General features: G+C 48.4%; 1 long non-coding RNA gene across 2 annotated transcripts in view; it reads right to left on the bottom strand.

Moving 5' to 3' along the window:
* LOC143820818 (uncharacterized) overlaps nucleotides 1–23,014 on the bottom strand; it is a 38,573-nt gene that overhangs the window by 15,046 nt on the left and 513 nt on the right. The window contains exons 2-3 of one of the 2 annotated variants that reach the window (XR_013225537.1): nucleotides 20,174–20,416; nucleotides 19,913–20,053 (exon numbers count right to left, since the gene is read on the bottom strand). This is a non-coding gene — a long non-coding RNA (uncharacterized LOC143820818). Of the gene's footprint in view, nucleotides 1–19,912; nucleotides 20,054–20,173; nucleotides 20,595–23,014 lie in introns of those variants that run through there. The other variant, XR_013225536.1, reaches the window with a different exon arrangement.

Here is a 23,014-nt window from a genome sequence, read left to right as displayed (position 1 = left end):
CTGATTAGTTGCAAAGGACATTGAAAGTTAACTTTGTGGTACAAAATAATATTAAAATGTATGAGTTTGTTAAATATAGGGTCACAGCTACTAGAATCCTTTATGCATTGAGATGGAAAAAAGAATTCTCACCAGACATTACAGACTGGTTAAATAAACTGATGGTATTTGGGTCAATGGCAAAGCTTACATATTTGATGCACAATAAATCTATATTGGTATTCAGAAGAAAACAGAGTTTAATATGAGATTATAGTGAATGATAGAAATTGGGAAGACGCAAACTCTGGAAAGCAACAACAACAACAACAAAATATACCTTTTCTCCCAGAAACTGGAGATGAGTTGTAATTCCAGGTCCCCCCTGGAGGCTGGCATCCGTACTTCAGCTTCATCATTCAATAAGATGGTATGGGACAGCACAGCCAAATCACTGCTTTGAAATCATTCTTGTAGTCTTATCTGGTGCCATGGGGCACTGGGACCTTAGAAGCAATATTTATGTGCTATGATTAGCAAAGAAATTCATAAAGCAGTAGCTGCTCCCATCCCCTTTTTCTCCCACTTCTCTTATTCATGCCTTTATTAATAATGCTTCTGATGTTGATACCCATCTCACGCAAGCAAACAATAAAATAAAGGCCTGGCTTAGATTGCTCGCAGAACGCAGGGATTCGGAGGCAACCCAAACGGACCCTTTGATCACTCGTCACCTCCGGTAAACAAGACGGGAGAGGAGTTAAATAATTAAAAGCTCTTTATTTGAATTTTGATCTCTTCTCTTGATCTCTGCGGCAGGCCCCGCCGTGACGGGCTATGTTAACAATGGGCGGAGGGCTAAAAATGGAGCTTCGTCTTTATTTGCATATGCCTAATTAACCAGACAAGCCCCGCTTACAAATATGAGGTGTCTGACCCATTTCGAGCACCATTGGATCCTTGCAGAAGGGACGTGTCATACCCAATGGTGACAGTGCAGCAATGGATAGGTTGGGACGGAAATAGCTTTCCTTCTCTGTTGGGCCAAAGATCCTTCAGTAATAACCTCTTTCCTTCCTTTCATCAGGAGATGACTGGTGAAGTATTGGAAGAAACCTGACTTGGGTGATGAGATGGACGTCATGAGGATGAACATGCCAGAACTCAAGACTCTGTTGCCAACCCTCCAGGAGGAGCTTATTCCTTTGATATGCACCCAGCCATACAGAGGTGATTTCCTTTCAGTCCAGAGGCTATTATGCATGTACAGGTTTTCACCAAAGTCAGCATGCTAACCCTTTTAAATAGTCATTTTTTAAATCATTTGCGTTTATGCACGTTCGCCATTACACCGGAGAGGTTTGCAGAATGCTGCCTTTTGGAAAAATCCAACTGGTGATCATGAATTCTTTACATCAATAATGTAGGCACCTTGTGGTGGTTCAGACCTATACAATAATCTCCCTGGGTATAAAAAGGGGGGGGGGTTGTATATTGATATCCTATTTTGTATGTGAGGGTTGATAATTGACCTCTGAAGAAAATCCATATTGAATACTGGGTTCAGCTCTTTATTAGATGGCACACAACTGAAGTGAACTCAGCAGGCCACCATCTGATATTAGATACAGTGTAAAGTTTCTGTCATAGCTTGTGATTGGCTCAGTGCGAGTTCCCCAAGTTCAAACCAATTGGACCCTTTTAACGATCCAATAGAAGGATGGATCCTGCATACTGGCCAATACCATTAAGAGTCCCCGATCTCTGAATCGCAGTTCCCACTCAGTGGTTCTGCTAATCTGCATAGATCAGGGGTAGTCAACCGGTGGTCCTCCAGATGTCCATGGACTACAATTCCCATGAGCCCCTGCCAGCATTTGCATAGATGACAATCCAATGGGCTCGAAATGCATCAGGTTGCTTTGGTAGCTGTAGCATAAATTTTTTGGCATGGTCTGTGTTACTTTGAGTGTTTTTGCATATTTTAATGTCTTGTTTTTATTTGGCCTTGTTTAGCACTGTGCAATAAAAGGTGCATTTAATATATTTTTATTATAATAATTTTTAGATTTCTCAACCACTTTGGTTCCTAGTTTGGGGCCTGGAGATCTCCAAGAATTTCAGTTGTTCTCTACACCAGCTGTCCCCAAGCCCCGGTCCAGATCAGTCGGTACTGGGCCGCGGCTCGTCCTCCTCCAGCTGCTGCCTGAGGGGCTGCCTTACCACTCTGCCGCTGGCTCACCTTTGGTGATCTCCGGCGGCCGCCATGGCTGGGGCTCCCCCTCGGCTGCTGGCGCCCCTCAGCGGACAGCAGGAAATCAGGGGCGCTGGTGGGAAAGCAAGTGGAGCAGGGGCTTAGGCAGCAGCAACGTCCCTCGACAAAAGACTACCCGCCCCCCCGGGCCTTGGTAAAATTGTCAAGCGTTGACCGGTCCCTGGAGATAAAAAGGTAGGGGACCACTGCTCTAGAGAACAGAGATCTATTCCCCTAGAAGAAACGGCTGCTTTGGAGGGTGGATTATGTATTATCCCCAACTGAGGTCCCGCCCATCTCCAGACTCCAGCATCCCCTCCCCAAATCTCCAAAAATTTCCCAACCTGGATTTGGCAACCTTTCATTAATTCCAATATGAGAGTTTGCCATGGGCTTCAAATCCCCCCTCCTGTCATTGACAGTACACTGTGTTTCTTGACCATGGCTGGATTGCAGCCAATTTGATGTATTATTAAAACGTTAACTTCCATGGCAGCATTGATGTATTGGGGGGCAGTGCGTTCTGTCTGAGCTTCCAAACCACAAAAAGATCTCCTGGAATTACAACCGATATCCAGAATGGCCAATGAGAGGCCTGGAGGGAAAGGGGAGGGGAGGGGAGGGGCCCAGGGGGGCGTGGACACAGCGATGCTTCCCAGCCATATTCTGCATGATTGCGCCACCTCTGAGGTTTCTTGAAGTCTAAAGGTGTTTCTCAATGGCAAAAAAAAGTCGAGAAAGGCTGGTTTAACCTCTGGCCTTGCACCCCACTGTCAATATTTCCTGGAGAAAATTCAGCTCAGCTCTACTGAGTCAGAACTAACGTTTGCTAGGCTGCAGTCACCCTCTGTCAAATGCGCATTTGTGCACAGGGGGCTCCTCAGAAGGACTCTCAGGTCCATAAACAAAAATGCCATGGCATCTCCTCCTCAAACTCCAGATTCTCCCCCTCATACATATATCCCGCTAACTAGCGACAACCTCGTAATGATGTCCGGGGGGCATTCGGCGGGCCCTTCATGGCTTTGCATGTTTGTTTATTATATTTTATCGCCGTGCCAAGCCAGGAAAGCAAGACAGACTTATTTCTGCAGTTTGCTTTTCAGCACCGTCTGATTAAGCATCGGTGTGAGATGACAGGTCACAGCCGGAGAAGAGATGTCACACTCCCTTCGGAGGGTGGGGGTGGGGGGGTAAAATCATTCTGCTTAAGGCAGGGGTAGCCAACCTGTGGTCCTCCAGATGTCCATGGACTACAATTCCCATGAGCCCCTGCCAGCGAACGCTGGCAGGGGCTCATGGGAATTGTAGTCTATGGGCATCTGGAGGACCACAGGTTGACTACCCCTGGCTTAAGGGACTTGTTGGGCACAGAGCCGGCAAGGCCGAAAATGGCCTTTCCTTAAGCAGCCTGAGCCCAGAACTGACCTTCAGTTGATGGAACAGAAGAGCTTCCTTTTGGTCATGGATTCCAGCCAGGAAACCTTCATTTTGGGCAGGAAAACCACAAGCTTCAGTTCGAGTCAAGTCCAGAATTACCTTCGAGACCAACAAGAGCTGCTTCGATATATAAGCTTTGAAAAAAAGTTGGTTTTTACACCCCACTTTTCAATACCCGAAGGAGTCTCAAAGTAGCTGACAATCACGTTCCCTTCCTTTTCCTATGACAGATACCTCACAAGGAAGGTGGGGCGAAGAGAGCTCTGAAAGAAATGTGAATCTGAGAGAGCTCTGAGAGAACTGTAGATAGCCCAAGGTCATCCAGCTGGCTGCCTGTGGAGGAGGAGTGGGGAATCAAACCTAGCGCTCCAGAGGACAGGCTGCCAATCTTAACCAGTACACCAAGCTGGAGTCCAAGCTTCCATCCTCAGATATTATTAGAAACGGAGATCTCGGAGTTGCTTCATCTGAGTCCGAATGTTTGCAGAGGAATAAGGCATATTGCCGCCACCTTGATCAAAATAGAGAGGAAACCTTCAAACTAGTCATTCTCTGCTTGCAACATATCCCCAGAGCTATTCTCCCCCAAACAATCCTGGTAGTAAATTAAGAAGAGTACAGCTGATAAAATCCCAAGTCCTTTCTGGTCAGGTTGTTATCGCCAGCTCAGCAGTTAGAAGAAGAAGAAGAAGAGTTGATTTTTATACCCCACTTTTCAATGCCCGGAGGAGTCTCAAAGTGGCTTCCATTCGCCTACCCTTCCTCTCCCCACAACAGACACCCTGTGAGGGAGGTGGGGCTGAGAAAGCTCTGAGAGAAGTGAGACTGACTCAAGATCACCCAGTGGGCGTCACATGGAGGAGGAAGGGGGAATCAAACCCGGTTCTCCTGAACAGAGTCCGCTGCTCTTTAACCGACTGGCTCTCAAAAGCTCTCATGACAAGGCTGTTGTAAGGAAGGAGCACGAGAGGGGTGCAAGCAATACGATCAGGGACTCCAGAGAATGCCCCCATGTTGTGTGATTGCTTTCTGGCCTTTCTCCTTTGATTGCTCTTTTCTTCTTTTCCTGGTGCAAATCCAGGATGCAAGCAATGTGTGCATGGGTGCATGGGCGCATACACATGCCTTCTCTGGCTCGGGGGGGTCATCTCTAATTTCTCACGTGCTCATGACCTGGTGAACTCAATATATCGTGTCCCGGGGAAGGGACTTCTTTGATTCTAGATTTGCCTGCATAGCAGTTTGAGGAGAAAATGTCTTCATCGTGGCTGGAGAGAGAGGGGCAGGCCAACGTGTCCGGTAAGCGTTGATACATGAACAGAAATTAGAGTAGCATTTTTGTCATCCAACATTCTTCCAGCGGGGAAGGGTCCTTGGCCACAAGGGCCTTCAGCTTCTCCAGCACCAAAATGCAACATTAAGCATAACCTCAAACCATTTTAAAAATTTTTCCTCCTTCTCCTGTTCTTCTTCACTCCCTATTTCCCCTCCAATGTTGGCTTGGCCAAAACTACTGCAGCGCAAATCTTCACACAGAGAGTGATTAAAATTTGGAATCCATTGCCGCAGGGTGAAGGGATGGCCACAGGGGATTAGACAAATTCATGGAGAAGAGGTCTGTCATTGGCTCCTAGCCAGGATGACAAAAGGAAGCTTCCACGTTCAGAGAGTCAGGGCCAGGGGGCAACATTTTATTTATTTATCTAATTATTTATTCATTTGGACTTTATTTGGAGCGGGTGGGCAGGAAAGGATGGGCCAGTGTTTGTCTCTTGTGGCAACTTCCTTGCATACCCATGGAATTGCTGATTGCCACTGTAGGATGGTAGGAGAATTTCCTCCAGGCTATCCTGGATTCTGGAGATTTCTGTTGGGGGGGCATCATCTGGGCATGGAAATGGGTCACTGTGGGAGGCCAGGTAGCTGTGGATTTCCTGCATTCTTCAGGGGGTTGAACTAAATCACCCTGGAGGTCCCAACTCTATGATTATAGGGGATTTCGTTAGGAGTGAGGAAATAATAGATGACCCCAAACCCCCTTCCTTGCTCGAGTAAAGTCCTTTCTTAACCCCACTTTTTTTAAACTTACTTTCCTCTCCAAAAAAGGTCATTGATTTTTTTTTTTAAACACACACACACAGGAGTGTTGTTGCATTACGTTTTGGAACGATTGCATGTGTGTGTTTGTGTGCGGTTAAAATTAAAAGTACCTCAGGAAGCTGCCACATTCAATTTGAAATAAAAGAGATCTTTGGGGCATGTAATGTGATTTTCCTAGGATCAAATCCAATCTCTCCGTTTCGGATGCAGTAATGGGTCAGCGACTAGGACCGAGGGAGGCCGGCTGCGGACGACTAATGTCTGGCGGCGGGTGGATGTGCGACCGTCAGACGTTTATAGCAAAGGGGCAGCTGAAATTCGCTTTGCGATGTTTCAAAGGGGTCACGAGCTAGCCTTAGCTCCCGTGCTCCTGAGCCCTGTCTCTTTTTCGCTGTCATGGCGGTTCAAAACTTTGCTCGTGGTCCGAAGAAACTTAAGGCCTTGCGAGTTGCAATGACGTCATTGAAGAAGACGAAGCGCATGCCGGACACACAATCTCTCTCTCTTTCTCCCTCCCTCTCTCTGAAATCAGTCGGCAATGGTAGCTTGGTGTATGTGCCAGCCACACGTGTCCACACGTGGGTTGGACTAGATGGCCTGTATGGCCCCTTCCAACTCTATGATTCTATGATTCTATGACTAGATGGCCTGTATGGCCCCTTCCAACTCTATGATTCTATGATTCTATGACTAGATGGCCTGTATGGCCCCTTCCAACTCTATGATTCTATGATTCCACTGAATTTGCAGGGAGGGAGAGCTGGTACGGCCACACTGGCTCCGCCCTCCACCTCTTCACAACTGCTTGATCATTGAGAAGGGTAGCCGCATGGATGAGGGGGCTGTGTGACTTCCCCCTCTGTGCAAGAAGCGATGTTTCCTAACCAGTGTAGTTGGTGGGGGCATGGACAGCATGCTTGCATTGCCTCTCCCTCCCCACATACTCAAAGAATGTGTGAGGCTGTTGTGTAAGCCTGGCAAGTGTTGTACTGCTAAGATAGAACAAATCCCTGAGCAGTGTCATCTCAGTGGTGACTTCTCAGCTCTGGAAGAAAACCCCTGGAAATGCTCACCAAGTAACCTCTTCAATCATTTCAGATAACTGGTGAAGATTTGTATGCTTAATCCTGTATTTGGGGATGGAGTTTACATTCAATATATTTTAATGAGAGTGGTTTAATCATATGCTTAATTGAAGGGTACTTCAAGATGTTTCACTGTGGCTGGATCATATTCTGATTTTTATAGATGTTATGACGATGGCGTTCTTTTAACTTGGGGATGTGTCTGGGGTGTTGCTGTAGCAAAGTCTACCTGCCTGTCTTTGTCCAGCTCTCTGTCCATCCATCCATCCATCCATTCACTTTTTCTGTCAGTCTAGCAATCCATCCATTTTCTTGGTCTCTGTCCGTCCGTCTATACATCCACCTGTCCATTCAGTTTCTCTGTCCATCAATCCATTTTCTATGTCTATTCATCCATCTATCCATCCACTTTCTCTGTCTGTCCATCCATCCATCCGCTTTATCTGTCCATGCACCCGCTTTCTTTGTCCATCCACCCATCCATCCATCTGTAAACTTTCTTTTCCAACTGAGCCAAGCCCAGACACAACTGTACACTTTCAAATCCCATTGATTTCACATGTTTAATTTTCTCACTGAAATCGATTAAACTGTCTAATCCCAAATCAGATATTCTTCCCACAATAACCATTGACTACCATTCATCCATGACTGCTCAAGATCTCAGTCCCCACAGCTCCTCCCAGGCAGTACTTGCCTTGGTCTTGAAGACATGGGCTGTTCCGGGCTGTTCCCAGGCCTCCTGACTATGTTCTTTTCCCGGTCCCAAACCAGATGTGGGGGATCATTGATTCTATCCATCGGCAGTGCTCAAACGCAGCAAAATAGAGAGAAAGCATCCATGTACAAACATGGTCCAAAGTACAAACAGCTCACTTCAGCTTTACCCTTAATTTAGTCAAGTAACAGTATGTCTCCACAGTCCTGTTAAAAAAACACACACACACACCAGAAGTGATAGATGGCATATGAAGAAATCCTGTTTCCGGATAAGAGGCACTTCTGTGGGAATTAGCTGAGGAGAAGACAGCCCCTCGGCGTGAACAGAGCATCTACATACTGATATTTATGACTTTTGAGCAGGGAAATATCTCGCCTCCAAAAGACCTGGCAGCCCAATTTACATGCTTTATTGCCCCAAAGGGCTATCTATTATTAACACTGAAACAGCACCTATACATTCTCAGAAGGGGACTCCGGAGCAAGTCAGATTACAGATCAGAAGGGTGGCTTCCTTCCTTTTTTCCTCCTCTAATAACTCGCCCTTCCTGGGCTTTTGTGGGCGCATGTGGGCGTGGGGGAGTTAGATCTCCATTCCCTACTGCAAATTCTGTTTACATGTCCTCATTTTCCTTTCCTGGTCCCGTGACCCTGGTTTGCAGTACCACCATTGCTTCCTTATTTATGCAACAGGGATGACAAGGGTTGTCAGGAGAAAGAGATGATCATGAATTCTCTTTGTTGCCCAGACTGTTTGGGGGTGTTGTTGCGGCCGTGATAGAGCGACTCTGGAAGAACAAGCATGGGCAGGGAGGAGGGGGAACACAGTGGCAGTATGCGCTTTCCAGCATGCATCTGGGACAAAACAAGAGAAAGGTCTCCAGTGAAACCCTAACCAGGGTGGTCAAGAAACTCCAGGGTTTCACAAAATGGCCAGTGGTTGAGAAAGCCTGCCGTAGAATCTCTCCTTCAATGCAGCCCTGTTCTCCGGGGGAACTAATCTTGGAGATCAGTCTGGTTTTCTGGTGGTGATCTCAGTAATTCCAGAGGACCCCCAGGTCCCAACAAATAACATGAAATCTCCAGGTGCCACCTGGATGTTGGCTGCCTGACTTTAAAAAAAAAAGACAAGCTGACCAAGCGATATGGGTGAAAAAGCACCCCTTTCCATCCATTCATGGTCTCACTCACAAAATGGGCCTCCCTAAACCAGTACCGTCCCCCCCACCCTTTCACTTTCTAGCCCTGTGAGGTTACAAACTGCACCGGACCTGACCAGCACGTGGCAGCGAGGCATTGGCCAAACTCCAGATCTGTCACTCGACAAGCATAATTTAGCAATGCACTTAAAAGAAAAATCAGCAGCAGGAAACGGCCAATCGGTGGGCAACGCAATTGCTGCCTCCCAGACCCCGGAGGAGAGAGCCCGCAAACTGAACAGCAGAAGGAAAAGGAGTGAGCTGAGGCTGGCCGTGTCCAGGAACACATTATTTATCCCGTTAATGGCTGCATCCTTAATAGAAACAGGTTCATTACATGGCAAGGAGCAAAGTTTGCATTAAATAGAAACATCATTTGGTGTTTCATCGATTAAAAGGAGATTAGGTTTCTACCATGTTCTCCACCAAATAGGATACTCCAGGAGGAAATGTATATTTAGATCGCAAGGTGGAAGGTTTGCGTTACTTTATATTTCCCCCCCCCTCCCGATGGCATAATGGAAAAGAAAATGCATCTCGTAATGATAGTTTATATCACACAAGGGAGCCAATAAGTAAAAGCCTCGCTCTTGTTCCTGCTGCTGAGATGCAGAAGGAGCTGTTTGCATTAATGGAGCGGTGGAAACTGAGGCTTCCCATCGACGTGGCTCGTGTCAGAATCCGGGCCGCGTGGCAGGCAGGGGAACGGCCTTTTCCGCTTGGCCTAGAAAGGCCGGGCAAACTCCTCGCTAGGGAAAGATCCAATAAGACAGGGGAGAGGGACGAGGTGGTTAAAGGCACAAGTTTTGAGCTGGGGATTCTGGGAGCAGAGTCTGAAATGGCAGAGGGTTGGGGGGAGGTCAGGATTTCAACGGGGGGCAGAGTCCAATGATACAGGGTCCACTTTTCAAGTTGGCCATTTTCTCCAGGGGAAGTGACCTCTATCAATGGAGATATGTTGTCATCCAGTTTGAGAGCCAGTTTGGTGTAGTGGTTAGGAGTGCGGACTTCTAATCTGGTGAGCCGGGTTCAATTCTGCGCTCCCCCACATGCAGCCAGCTGGGTGACCTTGGGCTCAGCACGGCACTGATAAAACTGTTCTGACCAAGCAGTGATATCAGGGCTCTCTCAGCCTCACCCATCCCACAGGGTGTCTGTCATGGGGAGAGGAAAGGGAAGGCGACTGTAAGCCGCTTTGAGCCTCCTTCGGGTAGGGAAAAGTGGCATATAAGAACCAACTCTTCTTCTTCTTCTTCATCCCAGGAGGCATCCTGCCACCACCCAGAGGTTCGCAACTCGACTCTGTACTCACCCAAGCTTGCAGAATGCTGGTGGGCCTTGGCTGTGAAGACTTGCGGTTGCCAGCCTCCAGGTGGTGGGTAGAGATTTCCAGGAGACAGAGATTAGTTCACCTGGAGAAAACAGCCACCTTGGAAGGTGGAACCCCCAAGCTGGCAGCCTGATATGCAACTGGAATGAGTGTGGAAGGCCCTGTCTACATGTTACACCATTTCTGAGTCCACCGCGGTCCTGCCAAAAGACATGTGCTGGGAGCCCTGGGCTTAAAGTCAGGTGCATGGGGAGGGGGGGGGGGCTGATGTGGGTCAGGATCATGGCACATGCGTCCGAAGGGTCTAAACCCCCTCCTTGTGGACCTGATACCTGTTCATTCATCTCCGCTCTGCAACTTGGCTGCCTGAGAGTTTTCTCTGCCTTTCTCCAAAGCAGGCTTCCTCACCTAGAGTTTCATGAAATCTTGCCTGGGGGTTCTTGATGGCCTTGGAAGGTTTTTCCAAATGGGTGGGAGTCAATGAATTTTTATTTTTTTAATTTGTTAACACAGGTCCGGTGATATGACCATATATGGTCAGGTCAACCTGCCACCCGTCCCAAAATGGCCAAAGACGGGCCTGGAGGGGGTGGGAAGGGGAGGGTCCCGGGGGGGCGTGTCCACAGCATTGCTTCCCAGCTCTATTCTGCACGATCGCACCACTTCTGGGGGTTCTCCAAGAACCTTTCAGGGGTTCCTCAATGGCAAAGGAAAAAGAGAGAAAGTCTGCCTTGAAGGTTTGGGGTCTTAGGGGACGGTGTTGCTTCTGCCCCCTCCCCAAGAGATTTCATTCCGCTGGAACCCCAACCGCAGCCCCTCTCTGAGCTAATCCTACGGTCACATTCCTCGCCCCCCACCTATTAAAATCCTGCCGCTAGGCTCGGGCGAGAAGAAAAGCCGTCTAATGAGACCAGTTATTTCAGCAACGTTAATGATTTGTGGAAAGATGAATTAAGCGAGGGAGAAAGAGCAGCTCGAGTCCATTACAGCCCCTCGGACTCACTCTATTAAAAAGAGCTGCTGATCCATTCAGGAATCAGGCGTATTTCTCAGGGTGGGGGAGCCACAGGGAGGGGGCACGTCGGCTCCAAAACGGCCAGGCCCCAAATTTCACCCAGAGGAAATGCCCTACTCGTTGGGCATTCTTCATATGGGGATCGCTGGGTGTTTTGCTCTCTCTTGCTCACCGGGTCACCTTCCCTACTATTACTCGATCCAGAGAAAGTGCAAAGTTTTCTCCTTTGTCTGCCTCGACGGCCTTCAAGTTGCAACGTTTCCCGGCTCGGCCACAGCCGGGGAGAGGATCTGGCTGCCAAAATGATTTCTGCCTTCTTGCAGCTCTGAATGGCTGATTCCTGACAGGCAAGGAAGTTGCCCTTTCAAGGGACATTGAGCCTCGCACAGAGGAAAGGAAGGTCGTGGTCTGAAAAGCAGCCATGGGTGAAGAGCTCCAGAGTGGTCTCTGTTCCTCAAGGCTGCCTTGGACCCTCTCAAGCAGAGAGCTCTCTCTCAGACAGAACTGGTCCCAAATCACATTGACTTGGGGAAGTTTCCGTCAGCAGTGAGTCACCCGAGACAGGACAGAGTAGAAATTTAAACAATTAGCATGAATGGATGGCTTCCATTCCACAACATTGTGTATGAGAGGGTAGGGGTGTGCACACAAAAACTCATGCCTTGAATGAAACTTGGTTGGTCTTAAAAGCTCCTACTAGACCCAAAGTTTGTTCAAATTTGTAAGGGAGAGAGGGAGAGAGAGAGAGAGAGAATCCCAAGAGTCTAACTGAATAACTGTTGTTGTTCATTCATCCCAGGGGGGAAGGTGTGCTTAGAGGAGCAGGAAGTCTCCAACTGAGCAAGTGGAGATTGTTTTTAAAAGACTGAGAACTTCCTGATCTAAATATGTTCTAAATATGATGACTGCACCTCTCCCCCAATGCCCCTTGGTGTATATTCTTCATACACTGTTGGATCATGCAGCTACAGATCTCACAGATTTCAGGCATCTTCACCGGTGCCTCTTTGACTGAGTGTTCCAATGATGTCAAGGAGAGTCACCAACCTCCAGGTGGGAACTGGAAAACTACAAGAATTACAACTGATCTCCAGACTACAGAGATCAGTCCCCCTAGAGAAAATGTCAGAAGGGGGGCTGTATGGCATTATAATCCAATAAAGTCCCACCCTTCCAAAAAAAACCCACCTTCTGCAGGCTCCACCCCCAAAATCTCCACTCCCAAAGTCTCTCAACCCTGTTTTTTTTATTTTAGCTTGTTAGTGTCAGCAGTCCCCAACCTTATTTATCCTGAGGGCACCTTTAGAGGGCACAAAATGGCTGTCACAGGAGGTGGAGCCAGCCACAAAATGGCTGCCACAGGGTACCTTCAGTCACACGGTGAAGATTCTTGTGTTGCGATCGTAATTGCAGGAAACATTTTTGAAGATCTGAACAGTCAGTCAAAATGCCAATGTCTTGCTGGGCAAAAGCTCCACCTAGCCCCTCCTACTTTCTACGAAATGCTCGGCAGGTGCCAAGAAAGAGGTTGGCAGGTAATATGACGTCCACGGGCAGCACACTGGATACTGCTGGCTTAGATCATTTGGTGGCCCTGCCTGGGAGTGCCTGTAACCTTTAGCAAGCTAAAAACAAAGCAGGGCCTTCTTAGTGGTGGCACCGCTTTAATGGAGTTCTCATCACAGCACAGAATGGGCCGCATCCTTCTGGAGGCTGAGAAAGACAAGAAAGATGCCTCTGTTTCCAAAGGCTTTTGAGGCAGGGAGCGGCCGACCTAACTCATCTCAGCTGATATGGTCAGGCGTTAAATTAGTGCGAGGCTAGCACGCCAATGTTCTCGTTAAGGATGCGCATATCATTTGATGCTGCTTTAAACTGTGCAGGATAGTTTCGTGCTTCTGGGCCAGGGGTAGTCAAACTGCGGCCCTCCAGATGTCCATGGACTACAATTCCCAGAAGCCCCTGCCAGCATTCGCTGGCAGGGGCTCCTGGGAATTGTAGTCCATGGACATCTGGCGGGCCGCAGTTTGACTACCCCTGTTCTGGGCTTAAGCTGCACTGAGGTTTAGTAGGACAAAAAACAGTCAGAAGGGTGAGGATGTGAACAAAACTAGTAACCCGGAGAAGGACATGCCACCTGGGCACCACTGACATCACCTTTCGTTTTTGATGTATGCACAGCAACCCGTGTCATAATGGCCAGACGAAAAACGGAAAGTTCAGAATGGGGGTGTGCGCGGATGACAAGCTCTGAATGAATAGACTTCTTCCCCAAGCTGATCTCTCGGGCTCTTCTTTTTTTTAAAGAGACAATCAGAAAGCAACTAGCCAGAAAATAACCAGCCTTTTAAGTGCCTCAGTGCTCAATTTACCATGCCTTTCTCTTCCCGTCTCCTTCTCATTTGTGACATTGTATCAGCATGACCGCCTCTCCGAAAGTAGTCCATCTTATTCAAAGATTGCCGTTCTTCTCTCTTCCCGTCCTGCCTGAGTCCTTTTTCGCTTCCCGCTCCCTTACCTGTCCGAGGGGTCTCTACGATCGCCAGCAGTCATGGTGCATTCAGAGAGACTTGTGTGTTGAGCTGTGCCTCTGCCAATGGTCCCGTTTCAGTTTCAAACAAAAAATAACCTGGCCATAGATGAGGCTGATGTTTCAGCTCCTGGGTGCCCAAATCAGCCTCTTCCACAAGACATCTCCTGCTTCGGTTGCAATGAATCTCTTGATATTTTTACATATTCAGCGTGTTCAAAGATAAACTTGCCCCTTTAGAGAGAGGGATGCTTCCCAGCCAGCTATGACTGCTGATGCTGCCAATAGAAAATGCCTTAGAATCATAGGATCCTAGAGTGGGAAGGGTCCAGAAAGGCCATTTAGTCCAACCCCCAGCTCAAGGCAGGATCAGCCTCAAGCATCCAGGAGAAGGATCAGTCCAGACGCTGCTTGAAGACCGCCAGTGAGGGGGAGCTCCCCATCTCCTTAGGCAGCCCCTTCCACTGCTGAACTGGACTCATAGAATCCTAGAGAGGGAAGGGCCCAAAAAGGCCATCTAGTCCAACCCCCAGCTCAAGGCAGGATCCGCCTCAAGCCGGCTTTCTCAACCTGCTTCTTGCTCCATCCACGAACCACACACATTGCTTTAAAAATCACAGAAGTTGGTGGCGGTAGATCTATTACAAACTTCTGTTCGTGAACCACCGACAGGACAAAATTCGTGACAAATTTCACTTCATAGATGGCTTTGTGTCCATTCCTAATGACAACTGAAGCAGATGAGAATGAAGACCATTGGACTTTCCCTAGATTGCACATATACGAACAGAATAATCTCACAGGCCTTCACGAAATGCTTTCAGAATTTTTGTTGGAAGCACGAATGTTTCGTGTCAAATTCTGGGATTGTTAAAAAATGCCTTCGGCTCAGGGTTGGATGTTAAATGTATGAAAGATTGCTAAACTGCTTGAGTTAATTAGCTTTTTTTTTTTAAAGTAAGCCTGATGAATAACAAACCGGATCGTTTGAAATGAAGTAGGAGAGATTTATTGGCTCCGAAGAATGGCAAGGAGTTAAAACGAGCTTTATTGGGTTACATTTTGATTTGTGTCGACATGTCGGTTGTATTCTTTTTTTTATGTCCCTTAAAATAACTTTTCAAGGCAAACCTACCCTGTCTTTGCTGAACACTCTCTGGCAAATTAAACCGGCCGGTATTTGGGGGGTGGAGGTGGGAGAGATGGGATTCCGAGAAACAGAAAGCCACAAAACTGTAGGGTGAGATCATGAAGAATTAAAACCTGGCGCATTCACTCTGAATGTATGGAGGGTGGGGAAACAGGTCTCTCCTGTCCAAATCTCCTGCCAACATGGCGGCATTCGGATCATGGAAGACCAAGGCAGAGACTGTAGTGTCCCCCAACCACCCACCAGTAGCTGGTCCAGACAATAGGGACCTAGATAGACCTATGGTCTGATTCAGTATTGTCAGGTCAGACAGGCAGGAACTCTGCAGGGCAGCCTTTCTCTGGAACATTCTTCGGGCTTTGAGAAACCCCAGAAGTGGCATGATGATGCAGAATATGGATGGGAAGCAGAGCTGTGGACACGCCCACCCAGGCCCCTCCCCTTCCCACCCCCTCCAGGCCCATTCATTGGCCATTGGTGTGTGGGAGGGGCAGTTGGGTTGACCTTACCAAATATGGTCAGAACACCCGATAAATGCTTAACACATTTAAAAATGATATTAAAAATTAATTAATTCCCACCGAACTCAGGAATTAATTCCCACACGTTCCAGGGCCATCAAGAAACCCCAGGGTCTCAGGATGAAATCTTTCCATCATTTACAGCTTGGTACATTTAACTCGAGATGCTGGGGATTGAACCTGGGACCTTCTGCCTTTCAAACAGAGGAGCCCCAGCCCCTCCCCAAATGACCTCACGCCGTCTGGAAAGTGATTGGGGCTAGATTAACCCCTTTAAATCGGACTAACCCATTTAAAGTGGTTGGAAAGGCAGCATAGAAATGATTTAAATTAAAAACTAAATATATCAATAAATTAATAGCTTTTTTTTTTTTTTTAAGAAAATCGAGAATTTATATGCTGTCACTGCAGCGACCCGCTCCGGGCAGCTCACAAAATGAAAAACAATGCAATAAAAACCAGAGCAAATGATTGACATTAAAAACAAGCCAGAGGCGCCCACATAGCATAAAGCCATTCTCGCTGGCCTAAAATGACATCCACAGAAGGGTCCTCAAAGTGGGCCTTGCCTAGCTATTCTGAGTAGCTCTGCTTTCCAGTTTGGCTCCCATCCGAGGGGCCAGTGGCAAGCCAGGAACCAGTAGGCTGCGTGATCCTGAGCAATTTCAAAAGCGCCCAGTCTGCCATCACACACACACGGCTTCCTTGCACAATTGGGTTGCTTCCTCATAGGCCATGCCTTCAGTTGCAAAAGGTGCATGTGAAAAGGGCAGGGAGTCGTTATAAGATTTTAGGCTGATTACTTTGGTACCTCTCTACACCTCTGGTGCCTGTCCATGAACCCAGATAAACTTGCTATCTGTTCTGGAACAGATGCAGCTGGCTGCACAGGTGCAAAAAGCAAGCAGTGCAACCAGTCCAGTTTCAACCAGTTCAGAAATAGACACCACTCCTCAGGCACCAGTAATTCCAAGCGACTCCGTGCACTGACATACAAGTTGGTCTCTCCAAGGCCCCTCAGTGACCCCGGGGGATCTAGCCTCTTCTCCAGTGAACGAGAGGATTTAATTCATGCAGCGGTCAAAACCAGCTGCAAATGGCAACAGCCTGACCATGTAGCAACTGTGCCATTGCCAGACGGCCTGCCATAACATTGTGCTCGGGAACAAATTTAAAAAGGAGAGAAGAGCTGGCTTTTCGTAGCCTGATTTTCACAACCCAAAGGAGTCCCGAAGCAGGTGACAAACACCTTTCCCTTCCTCTCCCCACAGCAGTTGAATCTGAGAGAGCTCTGAGAGAATTGTCACTTGCCCAAGGTCACCCAGCTGGCTTCATGCAGAAGAATGGGGATTCAAACGCGGTTCTCCAGATTAGAGTCCATCGCTCTTAACCACGACACCACATCGGAATATTCTATAGCAGGGGTAGTCAACCTATGGTCCTCCAGATGTTCATGGACTACAATTCCCATGACCCCCTGACAGCAAACGCTGGCAGGGGCTCATGGGAATTGTAGTCCATGAAGATCTGGAGGACCACAGGTTGACTACCCCTGTTCTATAGCACAGGTGCCTGTTGATGTTCTCAGCATGCTTGGTTGCGGCTTGCGTTCTCTGTGGCCCTGTGAAACTAGGAGAGCCTCTAGCCTTTCCCCACCTTCTGTTTCTTTGGTTGAAAGCAGAGAGGTACACTGATGCAAACACACCAGCCATCATCACCCACTGCCCTTCCCAGAGCAACAGAGCTTTTGAGAATAAATGGCCAGCACGCCACTTTCAAAGAAATGTCACTGTTACGCTAAGGTTTTCTAAGGAGACTCCGTCTTAACTACAGGTGCTTCCTTGGATTATCCATGTAAAAGAAGCGAGGGTAGCCTTAACACGCACAGGTGTTGGCCCGATAATTCACCTGCTTCCCAGCGGGATGTATTTGGAACATGAATTTAGCGCTGCGGTTACCACCGCCGGATCAATTAACTGACAGGGAAGCCGTGTCTTTGTCTAAATTGTGGGGCCAGGCCCCTCCTGACTGAAAAAGCTTATTCGAAATGACAGTGATCAGAGGGAGGATGACAATGTGGCTTGTTTTATTTCTGCTTTGATCCGGATTGGTGTAGGGGTTAAGAGTGGCAGCCTCTAATCGGGAGAACTGGGTTCGATTCCCCACTCCTCCTCCACCTGCAACCTTGTGCCAGTCACAGTTCTCTCAGAGCTCTCTCGACCTCGCAAACTGAGGGCATGACTTCCTCATCAAGAGGTTTCTCCATTGTCCAACTTTCTTTATTGTCCAACTTTTCCACTCGTACATAGTAGCGGGGAACTGTGGCATGAACTACCTTGGTCGCCCGTGTTAAATGATATGAATAAACCAACAAACCAACACTGAATTTGCCCAAAGAAGCCAGCAAGGCAACATGGTAGATTTCAGGGGAGAAGAAAATTCCCATCATGCCCGCAACCGACACAACGCAACCCACTTAGGTTACAGGTTTCATTTCCCAAGCAATATTTTCTTTTCTGTCTCTATTGATCAGTGCAGAGAAAGGTGACAGGAGAATATAGTGTGCGATTGTTTTATCTGCCAGTGTCACTGGGGCACCTTGATCATGAGCTCGATGTCTGTGACAGAAATTAAGCCTCCTCTTTTGGAGGATGTCAAAGACTTTTATTACATGAAAGCATAAAAGGCATATCACTGCCGGGACAATCACCTGCCCTTAGCTGTTCTCGGGAAATCAACAAGAGTTTCCTCTCGCTCTGGGATCTGGAAACGCTCAGATTTGCAGGCCTCAGATTTGCAGATTGGCTCGGATAAGCCGAAAAGAACCCGAATCAACGCTGACTTCGGTACTTATCCACGTCATCTGAGCTGAACCCATCCATTCCTTGCATTCAAACCGTCTGGGTCAGGATGGCTGAATCATGATTCGGTGATTCAACTAGGATTTAGTCCATTTAAATGCACCCCCCCCGCAGCACCTGAGAAGGTGGGGTAGGGTGGGTGACGAACAGCTGATAATGCACCGCCTGCTCCCTTTAAATCCCTCCCCAAGCAGGAGAAGGATTTAAAGGGAGTGGGTGGGGCACCTGTCATTATCAGCTATTCGGTGTGCCAGCCGCTGCCTTTAAATGCTCACCCCACCTTTGCAGGCAAACAGAACTAACTCACTGAGCAGGGACTTCACTGCCCTGCAACTCCACAACCACACACCAATATCATGGGGGGGGGAGCAGTGTGTTCCATTGTAATGCATGCAATAAATGCAGCACAGAAAAACAAGATCAGCTTAGCTGTTGAGCATTTGTGTATGTGTCTGTGGGGGGTCATTTTATCTTCTGGTAATTTTATTGTTATCTGTGAGGAACAAGGCCCTGGGGCTCATTCATCGCTTAAGGAGCTCCCAACAATGAAAGGGACATAAGATGCTGCCTGAATAATTGCGTTGTTCTTTAGTTCCCTTTATTAAAACAACCCTCGTGTTTGACAATATCTCATCTCTTCAAGTTTATTGACTGCCCAGATTTCCAAAATAATCCCCTGCCTCTGGCAAAAGACGCACACGCACTGTGCCTCTCAAAAGAGGATATTTCAAATTTAGGCTGTTCCTATTTCCTTACACGCGCCCCCCCTTATCAGCCACATCAGCCAATTCCGGGGAGCCCCCAGAATTACATCTCACCTCCAGGCAACAGAGATTAGTTCCCCTGGAGAAAATGGCCATGTAGAAGGTGGACAGCATTCTACCCCATTGAAGACCCTCCCCACCCCAAACCCCACCCTCTGCAGGCTCCATCCCAAAAGTCTCAAGGTTTTTCCCAAACTGGAAATGGCAACCCCATACATAATAGTTATAAGCATGCACCCCACCCATACTTTCTCATCATTGTTAAAACCAGAAAATAAGGCAATGCAGTTTTGCTACATCCTGTTGAGACTTGATGACCCAGGAGGTCCTTTCCAATTCTATGATTCTATGATTCTATGTCCCCTCCCTCTGGCCTATTTTTCTACCAGCTAATAAGGCCTCCCATATACTGGTGGGGATTTGCCTGCACCCAGCCCCACTTTCCCAGCCTTGAGTAACTGAGGAGCAGGAGAAAAAAAATGGCCTCCATATTGTGATGCTCTAGGAATTTCCCTTATCTGTGATAAAGACAACAGAACCTCGGGGAGACAGCCTAGAGCGTCACCAGGAAGTGACATCACATCCCTCCCAAAGTTTGTCCACTTGAGCTGCCATCTCTAAGATTTCTTGGAATTTGCTGAGGCAGTGCTGGGAATCCTGCTCTCGACTGCTACCATAAACAGGAGTCCAGTGGTCTGTCAGAAGTCAGGGATTTCTGTCTTGTCTCATTCAGCAGTGAAAGAGAAGGGATAAGGTGAAGCGGGGACATCTCCCAGTCGAAACCTGGCAGCTCTGCCTGACATCCCCACCCTGCGTGAGAGCAATCTGGCGGCTGCAAGCACTACAGTCAGCCAGGACAACCATGATATACTCGGCCGGCAGCGACCGTTGGCTGCATAACAGCCTCCCACGATGACAGAGTCGATGAAGTGCCGTGACTCCGATAACTGCTTTGGCAACTCACCCGTCAGCCCTGCCGATTGCACGAGTCTTTTCCGTCGGGGACAACTGAGTGCCTCTGGAACGCTTGCTCTGACTCGCGTGTTCTTTGGGAGATAAGGAGAGGATCCATGTTGCTCATAGAGCTTCCAGGAAAAAAAGCCTCCTGTGAAAATACAATTACAGAGTCACCATTTGGGGTCCACGCTAGATGCATCTCCACAAGGGTTCATCAGAATCCTTCCCCCCAACCAGCCTCTCTTGATCTTTTGACCATGAAGCACACCCTGAAATAGTCTTCAAGCTTCAAGCTTCCCCGGAAGTGATGTCAGTTGGCCACGCCTCCCTGTCATGGCCCCGGAAGTCACATGGGGGAGTGCAGCAGATTCAGCTGTCCCCTCCCATTCCTCTTCCAGTGTGTGTGAATTCAGCAAGGCCACCGCCGTCCAGACAGAGGAGCAGAAAGTTTGGATGATCAAATGATGCAGCGGCTGAACAGTTAATCCTGGTGTTTCTTCTCCCAGGCGAACTGAAACGGCACAAACTCACTGTTTTATAAACTGCGATGCATGATCCCTTCATCCCTTGGAGCGCTCCCGGCCATGCGCAGAACTCTCCACATGGAGAAGCAAAACCAGGGAAATCACTGCCCTGCAGCATGGTTTTCATGCAGTAAACAGCCAGGGGCAGGGAGGCAGGACCCCTTTCTCCCCTCTCAGGGGTGTTCTTTGCCCAAACTGACTGTTTGTGGTTTTTAAAAAGCCATTTCCCACAGCAGCTGTGTAGCTTCTGGGAACCGAGCTTGGTCTGGGAGCCCAGAGATTCAACTGTTTAAAAAAAAGCAAAGTCTAATTTGGCCTTCGGACCCTCGCTGAGCTGGGCTCATTTCATGACTAGCCCAGAATCAGGTATACTGTGCTTGTTCTTGGTTCTTTGTTTCTGTTTGCCTGTGTAATTAAGAGCCAGTGCAGTGTAGTGATTAGAGTGTCAGTCTAGGACAGGAGTAGTCAAACTGCGGCCCTCCAGATGTCCATGAACTACAATTCCCATGAGCCCCTGCCAGCGAATGCTGGCAGGGGCTCATGGGAATTGTAGTCCATGGACATCTGGAGGGCCACAGTTTGACTACCCCTGGTCTAGGATCTGGTAGACTTAGGCTCACATCTCCACGATGCCATGGAAGCTTGCTAGGGGACCTTGAGATAGTCATAAGATAAGAAGAGCCCAGCTGGATCAGACCGATAGTCCTTCTAGTCCAGCCTCCTGTCTCACACACTGGCCAACCAGTTGCTCTGGAGGGCCAACTACAGCCATGGAGCCAGAGACCTTCCTGTGATAAGATCATCAAAAGAGCCCTGCAGGATCAAACCAGTGGTCTATCTAGTCCAACATCCAGTCCCACAGAGTAGCCAGCCAGTTCCTCTGAAGAACCGGCAACGAGGCATAGAGGCCTTCCCCTGATGAGAACATCAGAAGAGCTGTGGCGTAACCCTGGGGTCCCCCAGAACCCTGATTGGGAATCCCTCCGATAGATAAATAAATAAACATCCCCGAGATCTCCTGGATCCCTTTGGCAGAAGGAAGGACTCCATCCATTTGGCAAGCCCTGCCGCGTTTCCAGATATTTACATGCAACCTTGCGATGATGGGTATTTGGATGGGAATGATTAAAATCCCGGGCATGGCTACACACTAATTGCTATTGATTGCATAATGATATTGTGGGATGGTAATGCGGGCTTTCTATTGACAGTCAAAAGCAATTGACCGAAAACTCATTATCCATTTTTAGCCTTTTACACGTTAAAGTGCCCAAAATTCAGCTGCAGAGGCGGGGAGAGGAGGGGAAGAGAGGAAACATTCTCTTGCGGAGGAAAACCTCCGGAAGATGCAGGGCAGGGAGCAGAAGCCAGCGTTCTTTCGGCAAGAGCTGTCTCAAAACTGCCCGCCCTCCTTCCGTGAGAAAAGGTTGCCTGTCCTGAATGGCACGAAACTGGTCCCAGTTGGTGTCATATTGGTTTATTACAAATATATATGCAGGCTGAGCCGATGAGAAGCAAGCAGGTCGGAAACACGGTCCTAGTCAACCTGATCTTCAGATGACAAGACAGCAGCTCCAATGGAGAAAAGTCCGGCTTTGGGGAGGGGGCTGTGTTGCATTGGCCCCTGCTGAGCAGAGGGGCGTGAAATTGGAGGAGGGCAAGGAGCGGTTCCTGTTGGCGGCAGAGGAGAGGACCCACAGTAGTAGGTTTAAACTATATAGAGAACGATACTGGCTAGATATCGGCAGGAGGGGAAATTCACAGCCTGAGTAGTTCAGTGGTGGCTTCGGCTGCCTCAGGAGGTGGGGAGCTCCCCCTCACTGCTGGTCTTCAGCCAGCTTGGCGTAGCGGTTAGGAGTGCGGACTTCTAATCTGGTGAGCCGGGTTTGAGTCCCTGCTCCCCCACATGCAACCTTGGGATCATCACAGCAGTAATATCAGGGTTCTCTCAGCCTCACCTCCCTCACAAGGTGTCTTTTGTAGGGAGAGGGAAGGGAAGGCCATTGGAAGCCACTTTGAGACTCCTTCAGGTAGAGAAAAACGGCATATAAGAACCAACTCTTCTTCTTCTTGCAGCAGCTGGACAGAGACTTATCACAGATGCTTGAGGCGGATCCTGCATTGAGCAGGGGGTGGGACTAGACAGCCTGCAATGAACACCCTCCTCTGATTGTGCCTTCACTGCTTCCGACTGCCATTGCTCTCGATGGAATACTGTTATATATCACGGAGGTGCATGCTTTTTACACACAGGGTGGGATAGCTGGGTGATGTCAGTGTCTCTGGAGCAGGAAAGAGGACACCCAGGGGCACAGGGCTCTCTTTTAAAGGGTAGGGACTCCTTTTCATCTTTCTTATCACCTGCTCCCTGCTCCATTTCACTGGAGATGCCAACCTGGGCCATCCTGCATGTTGAATAGATGCTTGCCACTGAGCCAAGGTCCCTCCCCAATGTATATGAATGTGAGATGACCACGTCATCTTTTGGGGTATGTGGGGGGAAAAAAAACCTAGCCTTGTGTTTGTGTAAATACTGATGCTTGAACAAGCATTGGGAGTTTTGTGACAAAGCGATAGATTTTTCA

This window comes from Paroedura picta, chromosome 11, assembly GCF_049243985.1.
Source record: "Paroedura picta isolate Pp20150507F chromosome 11, Ppicta_v3.0, whole genome shotgun sequence".
Lineage (NCBI taxonomy): Eukaryota > Metazoa > Chordata > Lepidosauria > Squamata > Gekkonidae > Paroedura > Paroedura picta.
This window is presented reverse-complemented; position numbering and strand designations above follow the sequence as displayed.